General features: G+C 42.8%; 1 pseudogene across 1 annotated transcript; it reads right to left on the reverse strand.

Annotated features, from left to right (window-relative positions):
- Positions 1 to 5549: 5549 nt before the first annotated feature.
- On the reverse strand, positions 5550 to 16865 carry LOC110348345 (TLC domain-containing protein 4 pseudogene; annotated as a pseudogene). The gene is made up of 3 exons (XR_015441144.1): positions 14072 to 16865; positions 11602 to 11932; positions 5550 to 10408 (listed from the first exon to the last, which is right to left on the reverse strand). The product of XR_015441144.1 is annotated as a TLC domain-containing protein 4 pseudogene (transcript).
- Positions 16866 to 17074: the final 209 nt, after the last annotated feature.

Genomic DNA, 17074 nt, shown 5'->3' on the forward strand with positions numbered 1-17074 from the left:
TGGGTTTCAATTAGGTGATCCTCCCGACTCAGCCTCCCAGAGTTCTGGGACCACAGGTGTGCATCACCATGCCACCACTAAACTGCATTTGAAACAAATGCAACATTGGTCTCTTGTGTGCCAGCAGCTGGACCGCAGTCCCATTTAGGAGTCAGGTCTATCGCGCTGTTGTACAGGGCAAGGGCCACCAGCCCGTGACCCTACCTTTGCCGTGGAACAGGGTGCTCTTCAATATTTCCCATGAATCCACACATCTCGGACACGGCTACCTTCCCCAGAGAGCCATTTCTCAAATGTCCACTGTCATGTAACCACACCCCTCACTCTCTGAAGTATGTGGGACCTGCTTCACTCCGCACCCTTCCAGTGTGTACTTCCAAGTGGGGAATCTCGCCAGCCTTGGTGTGTAGGTCCCACCTGATTAACAGATGTGTTTATAACACAGTGACTGCTAGTGTCATAAAAGGAAGTCATAGGCAACAGCATCAAAGAAATGATTTAGCATGCCCATAATCCCAGTTAACTATGAGGCTGAGGCGGGAGGACTTCAAATTTGAACTCATCTTGGGCAACTTGGTGATTTAGCAAGACCCTGTCTCAAAATCTAAAAATTTAGAAATGGGCTGAGGCTGTATCTCAGTGTGAAGGCCCTGGGTTCAGTCTCCAATACCAGGCCCCCAAAAGAAATTATTCTCAGCTGAGGGACGTATAGTCAAGGCTAGTGGAAGTAGACATGGCTTTCTCTTTGACACTGGACAAAAGGCTGAAAGGATCAGAAATGACAAAATTTAGGAATAAGTGAAAGAAAACAGGAAAAGAGGGATTAGAGTATCATTGTTTGAAGTTCTCTTAAATACTGTGTTTAGTACAAGAGGGCTGTAAGGCACCGACACACAATGTGGGAATCAGCTGTAAACTCAGGTGGGCTTTAAAAGAACCCAGCAATGGGCACTCAGGAGGCTGAGGCAGGAGGGTTGCCACGAACTTGAGGCCAACCTGAGCTACATAGTGAGTGAGTTAAAGGCCAGGTGTGGACTACACAGTAAGATCCTGTCTGAAAAAGAAAGAAAGAAAGAAAGAAAGAAAGCAAAGAGAGAGGGAGAGAGAGATACAGAGATAGAGAAGAAAAAGAAAGAACAAGCACCTATCCTACTGGTTAAAATGCCAGGTCACCAACTACTTACTTCACTCTTGAGTTTCTTAGACTGTATAACAAGATCAGAAATTCCTCTGTGAGGAGCTGAAAGTGTTGCTCAGGGGTGGAGTGCTCGCCTAGTTGCACGAGGCCCTGGTTCAATCCCCAGGCCTGCAAATTAAAAATGAAATTCTTCCAGAAAGCCCAAAACAGCAAGCTTAATACTGGCACACTCCTGCCCCCTGCTGGCCATGTTTAGAACTACTGGGCAACGGCCTGGGCAAAAATAAAACATAGAAGGCCAGGGATTTGATTTAGCTCAGTGGTTTCAGCGCCTGCTGGGCAAGCACAAGGACCCGAGTTCCATCCCCGGTAACATAAAATAAAATAAAATAAATAAAATAAAATAAAATGTAGAGGCTGAGAAACCAAAACAATGAGCTTCATAGCTTCTGGTTTGTTCACTTTCTTGCCTTCTTGCTGCTTTCTCCCTCCTACTGTTCTTGGTCTCCCAGACACGGCAGAAGTTTCAGGAGGAACTGTAGTAGTTGTTTCCATTTTCGTCTTTCCTTCTCCTCCAGAGAGCATGGGTTTGTGAAGTGTGTTCTGGCCTTGAGGCTATCGCGGCCTTTTTAGGACCCAAGACCAGAGTCAGAGCTCTGCGAGAGGCACAAAATCCAGCCAGCAGTCACCAAAATGTCTAGAACTGCAGGCGCCCTGGCCAGTAGAAGAACATGAAAAGATTCAGGATTTAATGAAGCAGTAAATGTGTTAATTGGATTAAATTAGAGGGAAAACCAATTGGGTTGTGGAACTTCAGCTATCTTAATCAGGTAGTAAAGTGGAAAGACATTCAAAGAATAAGTAGGGCTTTAAATTGGACTCAAGAATATGACAAATCCAAAAAAAAAAAAGAATATGACAAATCCAACCCAGCAACAAATCCAGCAGGACAAATTTCTTTTTTAGAAAATAATCATGTATTTCTTTTTTCTTTTCTTTTCTTTTTTTTTTTTTTTAGACAAGGTCTCACTATGTAGTTCAGGCTGGCCCTGAACTCACTTTGTAGCCCAGGCTGGCCTTGAACTCATGGAGATCCTCCTGCTTCAGCCTCTTGAGTGTTGGGATTACAATCGTGCGCCACCGTGCTGACTTCCTAGGGTTTCCCGGCATGGGCCCTGCAGGTTTATTTAGGCAGCATCTTGTGGGTGTAGCTGTCTGCAGTTCCCCACTATTACTGTGTTCCTCTCATATTCCCTGCACGACTGAAACCATCAGCCAGTGCAGTGGGGCTTCCTCCTTTAGCCTCCAGCTCCCTTCCCAGCCACAGGGCTTCAGCCTGTGGATTGGGGCTTTTTCCACAGAAAGAAGAAGCCCAGCGGCCTGGCCTGGGCCTTGAGCCCACACAGAACCCCTGCCCAGCTCCCCAACAGTTGCCCAACCTCCAGGACTGAGGCAGCACCCAGCCCCGGGGTATCCATTGCCTTCATAGGTGACAGTGGCTCTGGACAGACAGGGTTGAGGATTCTTCACGCCTTGTGAAGAGAGGAGTTGTTCCTCAATGTCACCCAGGGCACGCTCCTCTTTTCAAGGCCAACCATTAGCGCGTTTCCTGCAACAGGAGTGTTCTTCCCCAATCCTTCTAAATAAATAAATGAAGCTGGACAAGGTGATCCAGCCTGTCATCCCAGCACTGGGGAGGCTGAGGCAGGAGGATGGCTTCCAGTTCGAGGCCAGCCTGGGCTCCATGGGAAGACACTATCTCAAAAAAATAAAACCAAACCAAACAAAGGCAAGTTATCACAACACCCCTAGGCTACTGAATCAGAGAGCAGGGGCGGCCCAGCAATCTGTGTCACAAGTCTTCCAGGTAGTTCTTCAAGGTTCTGCAGTCTGAGGCCCTCGTGGGAGTAGAGACTTGAAGTGTGTGTTGCGATCAAAGGACAGACTGCAACCTGAAGTCTCAGAAAGTGTGAACCAGACAGAGAGGCCGCCAGGGGTCAGTCGTGCTTCACACAGCAGCCAGGACCCCAGAGCCTGATGCATTCTGGGGCTTGGTGGTGGGAAAGGGAGAGCCAAACCCACAGGGACACGTGATCCTTCTCAGGAAGGGAGGATCAGGTAAGCAATTAACCATATAAGGTAAGACGGCCTCGGTACCAGCACATATGGTAGGGGTCATTGGTTCTCCATCAGGGTTCCCTGAGGAAGTTTATTGCAAATAAGTCTCCCAGATCCCACCCTGGAAGATTCTGATGAGTGCCTGATCCTACACTAAAAAAACTGCTCTTGCCAGATGTGGTGGCGTAGGCCTGTGATCCCAGCACTTGGGAGGCTGAGGCAGGAAGGTCACTGTGAGTTTGAGGCCAGGATGGGCTACATAGCGAGTTCAAGGCCAGCTTGGACCACATAGCTAGAAACTGTCTCAAAAAAAAAAAGGGCTGGGGATTTAGCTCAGTAGTTCTGGCGCCTGCCTTGCAAGCACAAAGTCCCGAGTTCAAGCCCCAGTACCAAAAAAAAAAAAAAAAAAATTGAGCACTCTGAAGTGTTTTAATATATCACACTTTGCTATTAAAGTCTCTGCCCTTTTTGGGGATGGTACTGGGAATTTACCCAAGGGTTACTCTACCACTGAGCTACATCGTCAGCCCTTCTTTTTTTATTTTGGAATGGGGGTCTGTCTCTAGTTCCAAGCTTGCTGTGTGGAGAAGCAGGTTCTATGTGCCTGAGGTGAACTCGCCGGAAGAGGCATGATGGGCGGAAGGCTGCGCGATTAATGTCAAGTATCTAGAAACTGCAGCCCTCAGAGCTAACAGCCAAAAAAGACTGAAAGTCTACTGCTTTATTTTGTTTTCAGAGTAACCCACCCTGGGAAAGGTTAGAAAGAGCCAGAAGCAAATGAGCTCAGCCAGATCTGTGCTTCACCTGGCCTCCTCCATAGGCCCTGTGACAGCCTTGGGCCTCAGAGAAGTAGCACCTTGACACCAAGTTGCTGATGGCAGCTGTGGTTTTCGGTTGTTGGTACCAAAACAGGGAAATTTAAGCCACCTGAGCTGCTATGGGTAAACCTGGGGCCACTTTCCACCTCCTTAGTTTCCTATTGTCACTCCACAGTGACCATCCACACCCCACTCCACCCCAACCCAGGTCCCTGGATGCCACATCATAGAAAGCAGTGTGGAAAAATGCTGATGTTAGCTGGCTGTGGTGGCGCATGTCCGTAATCCCAGCACTTGGGAGGCTGAGGCAGGAGGGTCACCATGAATTTAAGGCCAGCCTGGGCTACGTAGCTAGACTGTCTCAAAAAAGCCAAACTAGATAAAATAAAATAAAACAAAATAAAATGAGGGCCCTGGAAGACAACATATCTACAGACAGGATCTTGCCAGGGCACTGTAATATGGGGCCATTTCTGCTCTCAGTCTGGACATTAAGCTTCAGTTAGTGCAGTGCAGGTTACACTAGCTTTGGGGCCGCTACTCTGCTGAACTGGCTGTTAATCAAACTTTCTGTGTGTTTCACATTAATCACTGTTAAGTGGATTCTTTTCCATCTTGTGCTCCTCTAGTTAATATTCCTTTGTTGTTGCTTTTTTGTTTTTGTGTGTTTCATTTTTTTCGAGACAGAGTCTCACTTTGTAGTTCAGGCTGCCCTCAAACTCTCGGTGATCCTCCTGTCTCAGCCTCCCAAGTGCTGGGATTACAGGCGAGTGCCACCATGCCCAGCTCCCCAACCCTTTCTTAAAATTTTATTTTGAGACAAGATCTTTGCTAACTATCCCCTTGCCTCAGCTTCCTGTATAGCTGACAGTATGGGCATATGGCACCCTATTTGATTGGGAGGGACTTTTAAAGTACACAAGGCACTTGTTATATGTGTTCAAAACAATTCTCATAGCCCCCATCTCCATCCCCCAACTTTGAGAGTTAGATTGTGGCCCCACCCCCAGGCTCTCCTAGTAGAAACTCTGGAGCCTGCTGGTTGACTGGGAAATATTAGGGTGGGCCTGGCCAGAATTGCTATCAGGAAGAGGGTGACTGCTCTCTTGGGCCAGAGTGGTCTCAGAGGGAATAACCCTTACTATAGCAATTGTCCTTTAACCATCTGGCTGCTCAGCTTGACTTCTGTTCTGCCTGGAGCTTTCTGCTCTTTCTACTTCCTGTTTTCAGCTCCTCTCCTAGGTGGAAATGTGGAAAGTTTACACTTTATCATTCCACTACATCAAAAGCATGACTGTCCAAGGCCAAATAGGTGTTAATCTTTTTATCATATGGCCTATCAAGGTCAAAATTTTATAAAACAAACAAAACAAAATACTAGAACCAGGTGCAGTCTTGTAGCCCCAGCTGTTTGGGAAGCCGAGACAGGAGGATAACTTGAGCTCAGGAGTTTGAGACCAGTCTGGGCAACGGAGGAAAACCCTGTCTCAAAATGAACACGTAAATAAATATTAAATGAATACATATTGAAGATGTATCAGTTCAATGAAGAAGACCAGTAAGATGGTAAAACTGTGTTTGGAGGGCTTCAAAGGACTAAGTATTTATAGGCATTCACAAACAGATGTTAAAGTAAGATTGCTAGGTTAGAGACAAACGTGGTTAATGTCCTATAGGGGGAATAATCACATTAATCAAGGTTATTTTCTTTCCTGGCCAGAAATCTTTGAGTTAGCATGTAATTGCACAATGTCTACTCTCTAATCAAATAGGAAGTAGTGCAAAGTCAAGCGCAGTTATGTTGTTCTAGAAAATTAATTCTTGGGCAAGCTTTTAAAGAATGTCCTAGTATGACATTGAGAAGCCATGTTGCCGTTATCCTTTGCCTTATTTGTAAGTTATGGATGATTAATACAAGTTTTTGCATCTTTTCAGGTCTTATCGTCTTAGTCGTCCCTGTTTTAGAATGTACTGGGACGTCTCAAATAGTAGCATTGGATATGAGAGAGATAAAATGTAACTCTCCAAACTGTTGTTACCAGTTAATAATTCTAATTTCAGGGTGTGGAATGTTTAGTGGAAAGCAAAGGGAAAATAAGAAAGGTAAAGGAAGAAAGTAGATGTTTTGGATACAATGAAATTAGAAGATTGTATAAGGATTTTATTTTTATTTTTATGCTCTTGTTTCTTTAAAATTTAAATTTACTTTTAAACTGATACATAAAAACATTAGGTATTAGGACTTTACATTAGGATCTAGATGTATCCGTTCAATTTCTGTGGCTCATTATCAGAAATAACAGATAGTTCCAAGTTTCTTGATAGAAAAATTATGTAGTACCTGAAGGACCCTAGTTAGCAAGACAGACTCCATACTGCTGCTTGACCCACCTGCCTGCCCTTTAGATGAACTCAGAAGGAGGAAGTTAAAAAACCTCCTCCCTTTAGAAAGTCTCTTTAGAAATAACAATTAATCGACTATTGTTTTACAAATGTTCTAACAGCAGGACGTTCTGCTTCTGTACCTTTTGCTTGCTTTACTAGTTCTATCCCATAGGGGGGCCTAGAAACTGCTGGCCTCAAAAGCGTATAAAACATGTTTGTCAACCCCCAGTCGAGGCTCAAGTCCGATGCTTGGCTTGCGTCGCGGCCGGTAATAAACTCCTGTGTGGATTTAATATCGGTCTCTGGTTGGTTCTCTCTCACTGGGTGTAACAGTACCTAGTATATGACCAGGGAGGGGGATGATGTAATAGAGTCATATAATAATTTAATGGTAGTAAGGACAGATTCCTTGGCTCTGATTAAAATTTCCTTCTAAGTAGAGAGGCCTATCATAATCTTGCTGCCCCAACTCCTAAAGCTACAATAAATAAGGTCAAAGGTGATGAGGAAGCCAGCCCTGATGGAATTTGCTAACCTGAGAATTACCACACCAGGAACTGAAACGTTTGCTCCTCCTGAATCAGGGGTCCATACTGAAGTGAGGAACGAAAAGGTTTACTTAATTGGAAGGATGCACCATCCATCTGGAAGATGTACCATCATTTTTTTGTTTGCTTGACTTTGGTGAAGCACGTGTAAGAAATTTTTTTCTTATATGTTGCTCAAAGAAAAAATATGTCTATATTTCTGTTCTGATATATCCTTCAGGATCTGTCTGGTTTCTCCTCCTCCCCGATCAGTGATCCAGGCAGGCTCTTCCTGCCTAAGAGCTGTTGCTCCTTCCGACCCCTTGACTTCCCAAGACCCTCTAATGTCTTGACTCTGTGGACCCCTTTCCCTCTGCCTCGGCCTGGACTGTTCAGCTGCTGGGTCTCACTAGCACCAGCACTTGCTACACTTCTGGGCTCTCTTCAGGCAGCAGTCCCCATCTGACCCGAGTGCTTTAACTGTTTTCTCCCAAGTTCCCTGCCACAACTGTCCAGAGCAATGCTGGAAGTACTTGGGATACTTTTGATGACTCAGCCCCTGCCATTTTGCTCAGCTGCCTCCTGACTCCGCAGAACTCCAAGGTCTACCGTTTTCTTCCCTGTCATGGGTCCCAGGCCTTCCTCAATCCTGCCTTGCTTTGTCCACTGTGTCCATCTCTTCCCAGAGGCCTCTGGGCCTATTCTGGAGACATGATGGTCAATACTGAGGTCAGAATGGAAGAGGACAATAGAAGAGGCTTGCTCCTTTGTTAACCGGAGTCCAATTTAAATTGGCTTTTACCAGGCACCAGCTGGGTGTAGTAGCACATACCTTTAATCCCAGCACTCAAGAGGTTGAGGCAGGAGGATCACTGCAAGTTCAAGCCTGGGCTACATAGCGAGACCCTGTCTTTCCAAACCAAAACAAACAAACAAAATTAAAAAATAAATTGGCTTTTACCCACCAAGACCCTGTCTCAAAGAACCAAAACCTAAAATAAAATAAGGTTTTAAATAAGCTTTTAAAATAGGGTGATTTATTATTTCATATGACCAGGTGTTCTGACATAGGGTAGGCTCCAGGTACAGTGTGTCAAAGTCTCTGGGGGCTCCATCTTTCTGTGATTTCTCTTTGTCCCTCCCTCCTTAATGATTAATATTATCTTCAGGCTTGCCACAAATTTACTGCAGTATTTTCAGGTTCCTATTCAGACACACCGTGCCCAGAGAAATAAAGCAGCCTTTTATTTTCTCCAGCAAACATAGAACACCTTTCTCACAAGTCCTTGTGAAACTGTCTTGACATTTCATTGGCCAGAGCTAGGTATCATAGTCATCCCTAAACCTATCACAATGAATGGAATGTCCCACTTGGATTTATTTAGCACAATCGGAATTTGACTCTGGATCTGAGATTTGTGCAGGAGGCTTAAAATGCTATCAAAACAAGGCTTCAGCAGGCAAGGAAGAAGGGTAAGGATGCTGAGTATCATCAATAGTATCTCCTATTGGGTAATGTGGTTGTGGTAGATTAACTGATGGTCAACTTGGAATGCCCAGCTGAACTGAGTCAGCATGGCCCTGGGCGTGGAAGGCCCATTTGAGGACTGTTGCCAATGGCATAAAAAGAACTGGAGGGGAAAATGGGGAAGATGGTGCGCTGTTGATTTTCCCGGACAAGTTTGCTGTGGCTGGTTTTCCTGATATCAACTCAACTGTTCTCATTGGAGGAGGACCTCTAGTCCTTGCTGTCACTGGGGGTGGCTGGAGTTCTTGTCAGGGGAGCTCTGGTCTTCTTCTGAGCATCACTTCCCGGCTCTAGGGCAGATCCCTCAGCCTGGTGGCACAGACCCTTCACTCCGATGGGCGCAGACTCTCCAGCTTACCCCACTGGCCTTTGGGCCTCCCCAGCATAGAGCCTCTTTATGAACTTGCATGAGACATTGCTGTGGGCTCTAGGCCTCTGGCTGGATTCATGGAGGACACTGCCTTGGGCTCTAGGCCTTCAGCTGGACTTGTGCGGGACATTGCCGTGGGATGCAGGGCCTTGGCTGGATTCTTCGGGTCTCTAGTGTGTGGACAGATCTCTTGCACTCCTCTGCATTTGACTTTTTGGGTGAATATTATAAAATAATCCTGTAAATTATATGTCCTGTATTAAATCTATTCCCTTGCAAACCCTGAGTACAACATTGGTGAACCCATTGAACTTTATAGCCATTAAAAAAAAAAAAAAAGCTGGGGATTTAGCTCAGTGGCACTGCACCTGGCTGGCAAGCACAAGGTCCTGAGTTTGATCCCTGGTACCAAAAAAAAAATAAAAGCATTTTTTGGGGAAACAAGTTCTCTTGCTATGTAGTCCAGGGGGTGGCCTTGAAGTATGTAGCCCACTTTGGTCTTGAACTTTCCACAATCCCCCTGCCTCAGCCTACCAAGTGCTGGGATTACAGGCTGGACCACTACGCCTGGCTACAAAGCTAAAATTTTTGAGCTTGATCAACCACCAGTGCTCTCTTCTTGAAAATTTAACCATAAGTTCTTTTGTTAGTTTTTAAGGGAGAGGGGAATCCTTTTTAGATGGCAACCTTTGGAGTCTCAATTTTTTTTTTAAGAGTAGGAAAAATTTAGCTGGGGATTTAGCTCAGTGGTTCAGCTGCCTGCCTAGCAAGCACAAAGCCCTGAGTTCGATCCCCGGTACCCCCCCCCCCCCCAAAAAGAGAAAAATTTATTGAGAGAAAGAAAGCTTCTGTCTAAGACTGGGAAAGTGGGTTGCCCGCCCACTCCACTTTTCAAAGATGTTTTATACAGCAAAGCCATGTGGTGAGGTGGGTACAAAGTGAGACAAAACTATAAGACCCAGTGGAAATTTACAAGGTGGGCATGAGGTGGGGCAAAACCATGACCAACCAATAAAATGACCCACATAATATTAAATGGGGGTTCAATGGGGGAACAAGTTACGTAGAAAGCTTATAAGGATTTTCAGTAAGGGTGGGTCAGGGATATTTCCTGGAAAGGCTGGGTTAAGACCTTGGGCCCCCACCCAGGTGACTGATACCTATTTAGAATATCGAGTATCAGTCACTGCTATTCACCCTACATGAGTGTGGTAGTTTCTCTTCTTTTACAATGCTGGCCTTCAGTGACTGTGTCTTCACTGTCCTCCATGTTGGCTCCTCCTGGGCTGGCCCTGTCTAACTGCCTACAAGATATCTAATTAACTTACTTATCTGCAATATTCTCCTCTCTGAAGAAGTACTCCTAACTGCTATGAGGGGCCAAAGGGCAAAGACGGGTCCGGCTACTTCCAGCTGAAGAGGGTCATAGTTGTGATCAGCAGTCAGTTACTCTACAGAGGGTCTATCTAAAGGTCTTCAATCGGTGCCAGGCATTGTCATCTTGGTAGCCATATAGCTTTGAGTCTGGAGGAGACAAAGGCAAAGAAACAGTTGCTACATGAGCCAAATTATAAGGTCAGCAGGATTGCTATCAATATAGCCAACAAGTGTTTCCACTGGGAGGAACTAGTAATAGCCTCCCACAAAGAGGATAAGGAGAAGGTCCAGGGGACTTCAGAATCCAACATAGAAGTCATATTGTATAGTTCAGCATTATGAGCTGTTTACAGGGTTGATCTGGTGGATTCCAATAAAAGAATTCTAACACATTTGTCATTGGTTCCATTTGTATGACTGCTTGGAGTTTGGTAGCCTCTAGGCAAGAATAAACAAAACTTTTTATTTTGTTTTGTTTAGGTCTCAGGATTTTTTTTTTTTTGGTACCAGGGATTGAACTTGGGACCTTGCACTTGTGAGGCAGGCGCCAGAACCACTGAGCTAAATCCCTGGCTAAACAAAACTTTTAAGAAGTTAGAGCATGTATAACCTAAGCATGACCACACTAGAATGGAAGGGCAGGTTGGGGAGAAATTCACACTTAGAAATTGAAATAGTGATTGTAACCTGCTGGCTCTTAGATTCTTTCATTGATAAAGGTTATTTATAAGTCTGATGCTTTGTCATAAATCTCTCTAGTTTTAGCTGTAAGAAGATAAGAGACAATTTGAAGAACAGATTTCCTTTAAGAAATTTAAAACTCTGGGCTAGGGATTTAGCTCAGTGGTTCTGCCACCTTTCCCACAAGCACAAGGACCCAAATTCAATCCCTGGTACAAAAAAAAAAAAGAAATTTAAAACTCTAGCTGAGCTCTTATAGATTTTACCATAGTTTTTTCCCAATGATCCATAACTGTGTGACTGGAGCCCCTTTTTATATCTAGTTTTATTAGCATGGCATTATTTTATACCTCTTTTGGTTATTTTCTCCCAGATGTTTTAAGATCAAGTTAAAGTGAGACCTGTGTCAATCTGTATGAACTTCTTGCTGTCTATCAAGGTCAGTTGAGTCTCCTCAGGCATTACTTTGGAACCATGCATAGAGCCTCTCAGCTCCTCTGTCAGTGTCAGCCATCAGGATGGGTCATGGCCTTGCTTGACCATGTTGCTTTCATTGAAAACATGGGAGATTTTTCCTCTTTGTGACCCTCCTTTGGCACACAGTACATTTGTCCTCTGGTGCCCAGCAATCTTTCTGCTCAGGAGGTTGAGTGACTTACCAAAGATGTGGGGTCCTGTAGGAAAGGTTCCTTTGTGTCCTAGGTCTTTGTTGACCTTGAGGGGCCAGGGCCAAAATACTGGCTGTCTTCATAGCCCAGTTACCTTTCTAGTTTCCAAACTTTAGTTGTTGAACATCCAGATGAGAAGATCAGTGACGTAAGTATTTCAGTCGGAGCAGGGAGCTTATCTATTATAATAGTTAAAACATCAAGCACTTTTGAAGTATAAAGCACAGTTGTGGGCTGTTATTTCTTATCAATCATGATTGCTTTAGTAGTTGAATCCATGTCCATCTTAGTATGGAGTAGTTTTTCAGTCAAACACCTCCATCTGATCACAAGACATTAAATGACATAAAGAAAACTCTTATTTGTTATCCTTTAGTACAATGCCATCTCCGATCAGTAATCTCATTGGAAGACCTCCAAAATGATATGGGGGGAGAGATGTAACTCCTAAGCCTACTAGATATCCAAAACACGAGTTCATGTCCTCTAAAATCAAAGAATGAATTCTAGGAAGAATGGACGTTAAGAGTAGGAAAAATTTATTGAGAGAAAGAAAGCTTCTGCCTAAGAGAGAAGGGGGACCAGGAAGGTGGGCTGCCCCTGGATTCTCTTTTTTCTTTTAGTACTGGGGATCGAATTTGGGTCCTTGTGCTTGCCAGGGAGGCGGTGGAACCACTGAGCTAAATCCTCGGCCTGGATTCTCAATTTTTGTTTGACTCACAATCCTGTCTTCATCTATGGTGAACACATCCAACTTCAGCCTTCCATCAGAAAAAGGTCCTCTGCTTGTGTCCCATTGCCACCTGAAGTCCCCACTCTTTGCTATCTCTCCACCCCAGTCTCATTCTGATCCCCTGGCTCTGCCTAGTCCACTGAAAGGACACTGAAATCCTTAATCTCGACCTGTCCCTGGCATAGTAACTGGCCTCTAACAACCTTTTGTCTTGTTTTTCCCTTTCTCTTAAAACTGTTCCTTTCCAAACATCCTGGGGAGTTTCCACAGGGTAAATACTCAAACAAGTGTTTATCATGGCCTAGAGAGTAGCCCAGGGAGAAAATGCTTGCCTAGAATGCACAGGACTCTAGTTTTAATCCTTAGCAATGCAAGAAAAAATAAAGGGGCTTATTGAATGAATGCATTTTTTCTGTCCCTTCTCCAGTCTTTTCCTTTTATATTTTCCTTTTTTGTGTGTGGTAATATTGATTGAACAGAAGGCCTTTGCACTGAGCTACATCCACAGCCCTTTTAAAATTGTTTGTTTGTTTGCTTGCTTTGAGACAGGGTCTTGCTAGTTCAGGCTGGCCTTGACCATGTAGCAGCAATCCTCCTGCCTCAGCCTCCCAAGTACCTGGATTACAGGCCTGTACCACTGCACCTGGCTGTTTTGTTTTTGAGACAGGGTCTCACTATGTAGTTCTCACTGGACTTGAACTCACTATGTAGATGAGGCTGGCTTCAAACTCATGGTGATTCTCCTGCCTCAGTCTCCTCAAAAATTTCAAAAAAAAAATTTGAAGGACCTAAGTTGGATCCCTGGTACCAAAAAAAAAAAAAAAAAAATTTGTTGAAACAGTCTTTTTTTGTGTGTGATCAATAAATTTAATGATCAATTATCAATATTAGTATTAGCTGCTTTTAAAATAAATACCTATAGGGCTGGGGATTTAGCTTAGTAGTTCTGAAGCCTGCCTTGCATGCACAAGGTCCTGAGTTCGATCCCTGGTGCTAAAAAAAAACACCAAACCTATATTTTACATTACTTTGTCAAAAAATAAATGTACCTTTTATAAGCAAATCACCCTCATTTCACCACTTAGTTATTGACTGAATTTTCCCTTTTTTAAAAAAAATTTATTTTTGGTTACCAGGGATCAAACTTGGGTTCTTTCACTTGCACAGCAGGCGGCAAAACCACTGAGCTAAATCCCCAGCCCGTTTTTTTTTGTTGTTGTTGTTGTTGCTGTTTTTTTGGTACCAGAGATCGAACTTGGGTCCTTAAGCTTGCGAGGCAGGTGGCGGAACCACTGAGTTAAATCCCCGGCCCAACTTTCCCATTTTTAAATGTTCTAGAACTTATCTGGCTCTAGGCACAGTGAACAATCAAATCAAATTAAATTAAGAGTCTTGATTACATTCAACCAGCCTCCTTTCATCATCATAACACAAACAATGAAAGTGAACCAAACATTTTCCTGCAAATTGGGAAACTGAATGGATTAAATCTTTTGGTTTAGGTTCAATTAAGTTCAAGTATTTACCACTAGTTGAATTAAATTTTTTCCTTAGATTAAGAACAATAGTTAAAGTGTTTGAGAAAAATAAAAGCAACAAGAGTTAAATAATTCTATATTAGCACTGCAAAAACCAAAGTGAACATACACACACATATATACACACACAGTCTTTTATTTTCATGTTAAGACACTAATTTTGATAACCAGAATGCTTGGATTAAATTACCTTATTCCCGGGCCAGCGATTTAGCTCAGTGGTTCCGCGCTGCCTGCCTCACAAGTGCAAGGTCCCAAGTTCAATCCCCGGTACCAAAACACAAAAACAAAACAAAAATTTCCTTATTCCTTCCTGCTTTTTAAAGAAAGACAGAAGTTCAAAGCACTCAAAGTGCTGAGTAAGCAAGTGTACATGTAAACTGAGTAAAAAATGAATACTGATTATTTTGTCATTTTGGTCTAGTCCAGAAACCTATTTTACGAGCATGACAAAACATACTGCATAAGAAGACTACTGATAATGTCAGGTTCTGAACTCGGGAGATTTTACACATAAAAATAATATATTGTTCTTAGAAAAAATAAAAAGGAAGCAGGCAGCAACATTAACATGATTTTTCTTATAGATCTAATCAACAGTATTAGCCTTGGGCCGGGGATTTAGCTCAGTGGTTTTGCTGCCTGCTGCGCAGGCACAAGGACCCAAGTTCAATCCCCAGTATCAAAAAAAAATAAAACAGTATTAGCCTAGTTCAGTGGTAGCAAACCTATGGCATACATGCTGCAGTACCTGTATCACTGAAAGCTCTAAAAGGTTCACCATCACTAGCCTAGTCATTTATCAATGTGAATTCTTAGAAGAATCTCATCCTTAAAGGAGGTCCACAATATCTGCCTTAACCCTTACTACAAAATAAAAAGAAATAAGGTGATAAAATACTAAAATAGAAATAAATGACATGTAAAAAAATCTTAAGATCCAGGAAGTATATTCCATGATCAAACTAATGAAAAAAATCCTCAAAATGAGTAAAATACTTCACCACTAGTAGATGACTGCATATCTAAAATAGAAAATGTCACTTTTAATAGCCTGGAGAAAAGATCATGTCAACAATTTGGAAATAAAAACCTACATAGGTGTTGACATAAGAAAAAAGTACAATACAAAAAAATGTTGAGAGTTATTTACAGATTTAAAAGTAGTTCCCATCTTTTTAGCAAAAGTGCACCAAATTATCACAGTCATCTTTCCACAGAGAAAAATACTAATGCAGGCTATGAGATTTCTGAAAAAGTTCACCACTGTATAGTTTTTATTTAAAACTTTAAGATTTTATCCATGCTTATAATGAAGAAAAGAGAAAATCTTGGAATAAAGACTAAATTTTAGTTTCTTCTAAAAAGAAGAAAATATGACACTGAAACCCTGAATAACATTTTTTTTTTTTTTTTTGGTACTGGGGATCGAACTTGGGAACTTGCGCTTGCGAGGCAGGCGCCGGAACCACCGAGCTAAATCCCCAGCCCCTGAATAACAATTATAATTTATAAGGAAGCACAAGAACATGTCAATTCATCCTATTAGTAGATATAATTCTGGGTAGAAATGAAGATTGCTTATCTAGTCAAAGGTGTTTGACAAACCACACCTTTAATTAAGTTTTCCATTCTGAAGACTATTATTGGCTTTCTCTTGTCTGATGAGAGAGATGACTCTGATACACCCTTTAGAGATTTTGATCATCCATATGACATTCATCACATCCAAAACAATACAAGTAGAGGTCCAGGAACACTGGATTACAAATCCCAGCCTGATGTAGGGTTTTGTTCCATACAGGGATTACAAGAAGCTATAGAAAGGAGGTACTACAGTAATCCACACAATGAAGAACACTACTGTCATGAGAATTCCATTGATAACATTAGCTTTGGAAAACTTTGGATACTTAAGAGCTTCAAAGAACCACCGCTGATTCACAAAAGGGCTGGAAAGCTCTGCAAGCAGTTGAAAATTTGCAATGTACCCCAGCACTTGATATTTCAGTACAAAGCAGAATGCATACAGCACCGCACAATGATGAATTATGAAAAATTTGACACCAATCACTTTCCAATAGAAAATGTGAATAATCAAATCAGAAACGAGGTAGCCTGAAGCAGTAGCAATATCTAGTTTCACAAATGATGAATCACCCCAAAGTGGATCAGCTCTTGTAGCCTCATCAAAGAAGAAAATATAGAGGCCCAAAATCCCAACCACCAGAGAATAGCATGTAGAGACTACCCTTGAGCTCCATTCGATCTTCTTTTCCAAGCTGAGACTGTTAAAACCTGAAGAAACTTGCAGAAAACCAGTAACTTACAAAGTGGAAAAGAAACTGAAAGGTGAGAAAGCTAGTACAAAGTGTGGTGATAACCAGTTTGGTGTCGGTATCCATATTTCGACAACATCGGCTGAAGATATCCAGGTTGAGAATGAGTAGTAATAAAAAGAGAAAAGCTTTTGAGACAGTCTTGCTAAATTGCCCAGGCTGGCTTTGAGTTTACAATCCTCCTGCCTCAGCCTCCTGGAGTTCTGGGTTACAGGTGAATACCACTACACTCAGCTTCCAGTCTTTTACACATGCCTTTGGTTTCTCTTGCTCAGTCTTAGACCAATGGTTAGTAGGCACTGATTCTGTTCCATTTCCTATTTTTAAAAATTTCTTAAGGCCTCAATAAACACTGTAAAATTCACCCTTTTTTTTCCCCTTTGGTACCAGGGATTGAACTCAGGACCTTGTGCTTTCGAGGCAGGTGGGAGAACCACCAAGCTAAATCCCTGGTCCGAAATTCACCTGTTTTTAAATGAACACGTGGATGATTTTTTAGTAAATTTACACAATTGTGCAAACATCACACAATCAGGTTTTAGATTATTTCTCAAATATCTCTCATACTCATTTGCTGTCAATTCCCATCCCCAGCCCCTACTACTAGTCTGTTTTGTCTCTTTTTTTTTTTTTTTTTTGGTACCGGGGATCAAACTCTGGTCCTTGCACTTGCGCAGCAGGCAGCGAAACCACTGAGCTAAATCCCCAGCCCAATAGTTGCTTTTAAAAAAAATTTCAACTGGGTGTAGTGGTGCACACCTGTAATCCCAGCACTCTGGAGACTGAGGCAGGAGGATTGCCATGAGTCAGGGCCAGCTAGAACTATATAGTGAGATCCTATCTCACTCACACTC

This window comes from Heterocephalus glaber, unplaced genomic scaffold, assembly GCF_053883595.1.
Source record: "Heterocephalus glaber isolate CG9 unplaced genomic scaffold, H.glaber_assembly_v1.0 deba00001504, whole genome shotgun sequence".
Lineage (NCBI taxonomy): Eukaryota > Metazoa > Chordata > Mammalia > Rodentia > Bathyergidae > Heterocephalus > Heterocephalus glaber.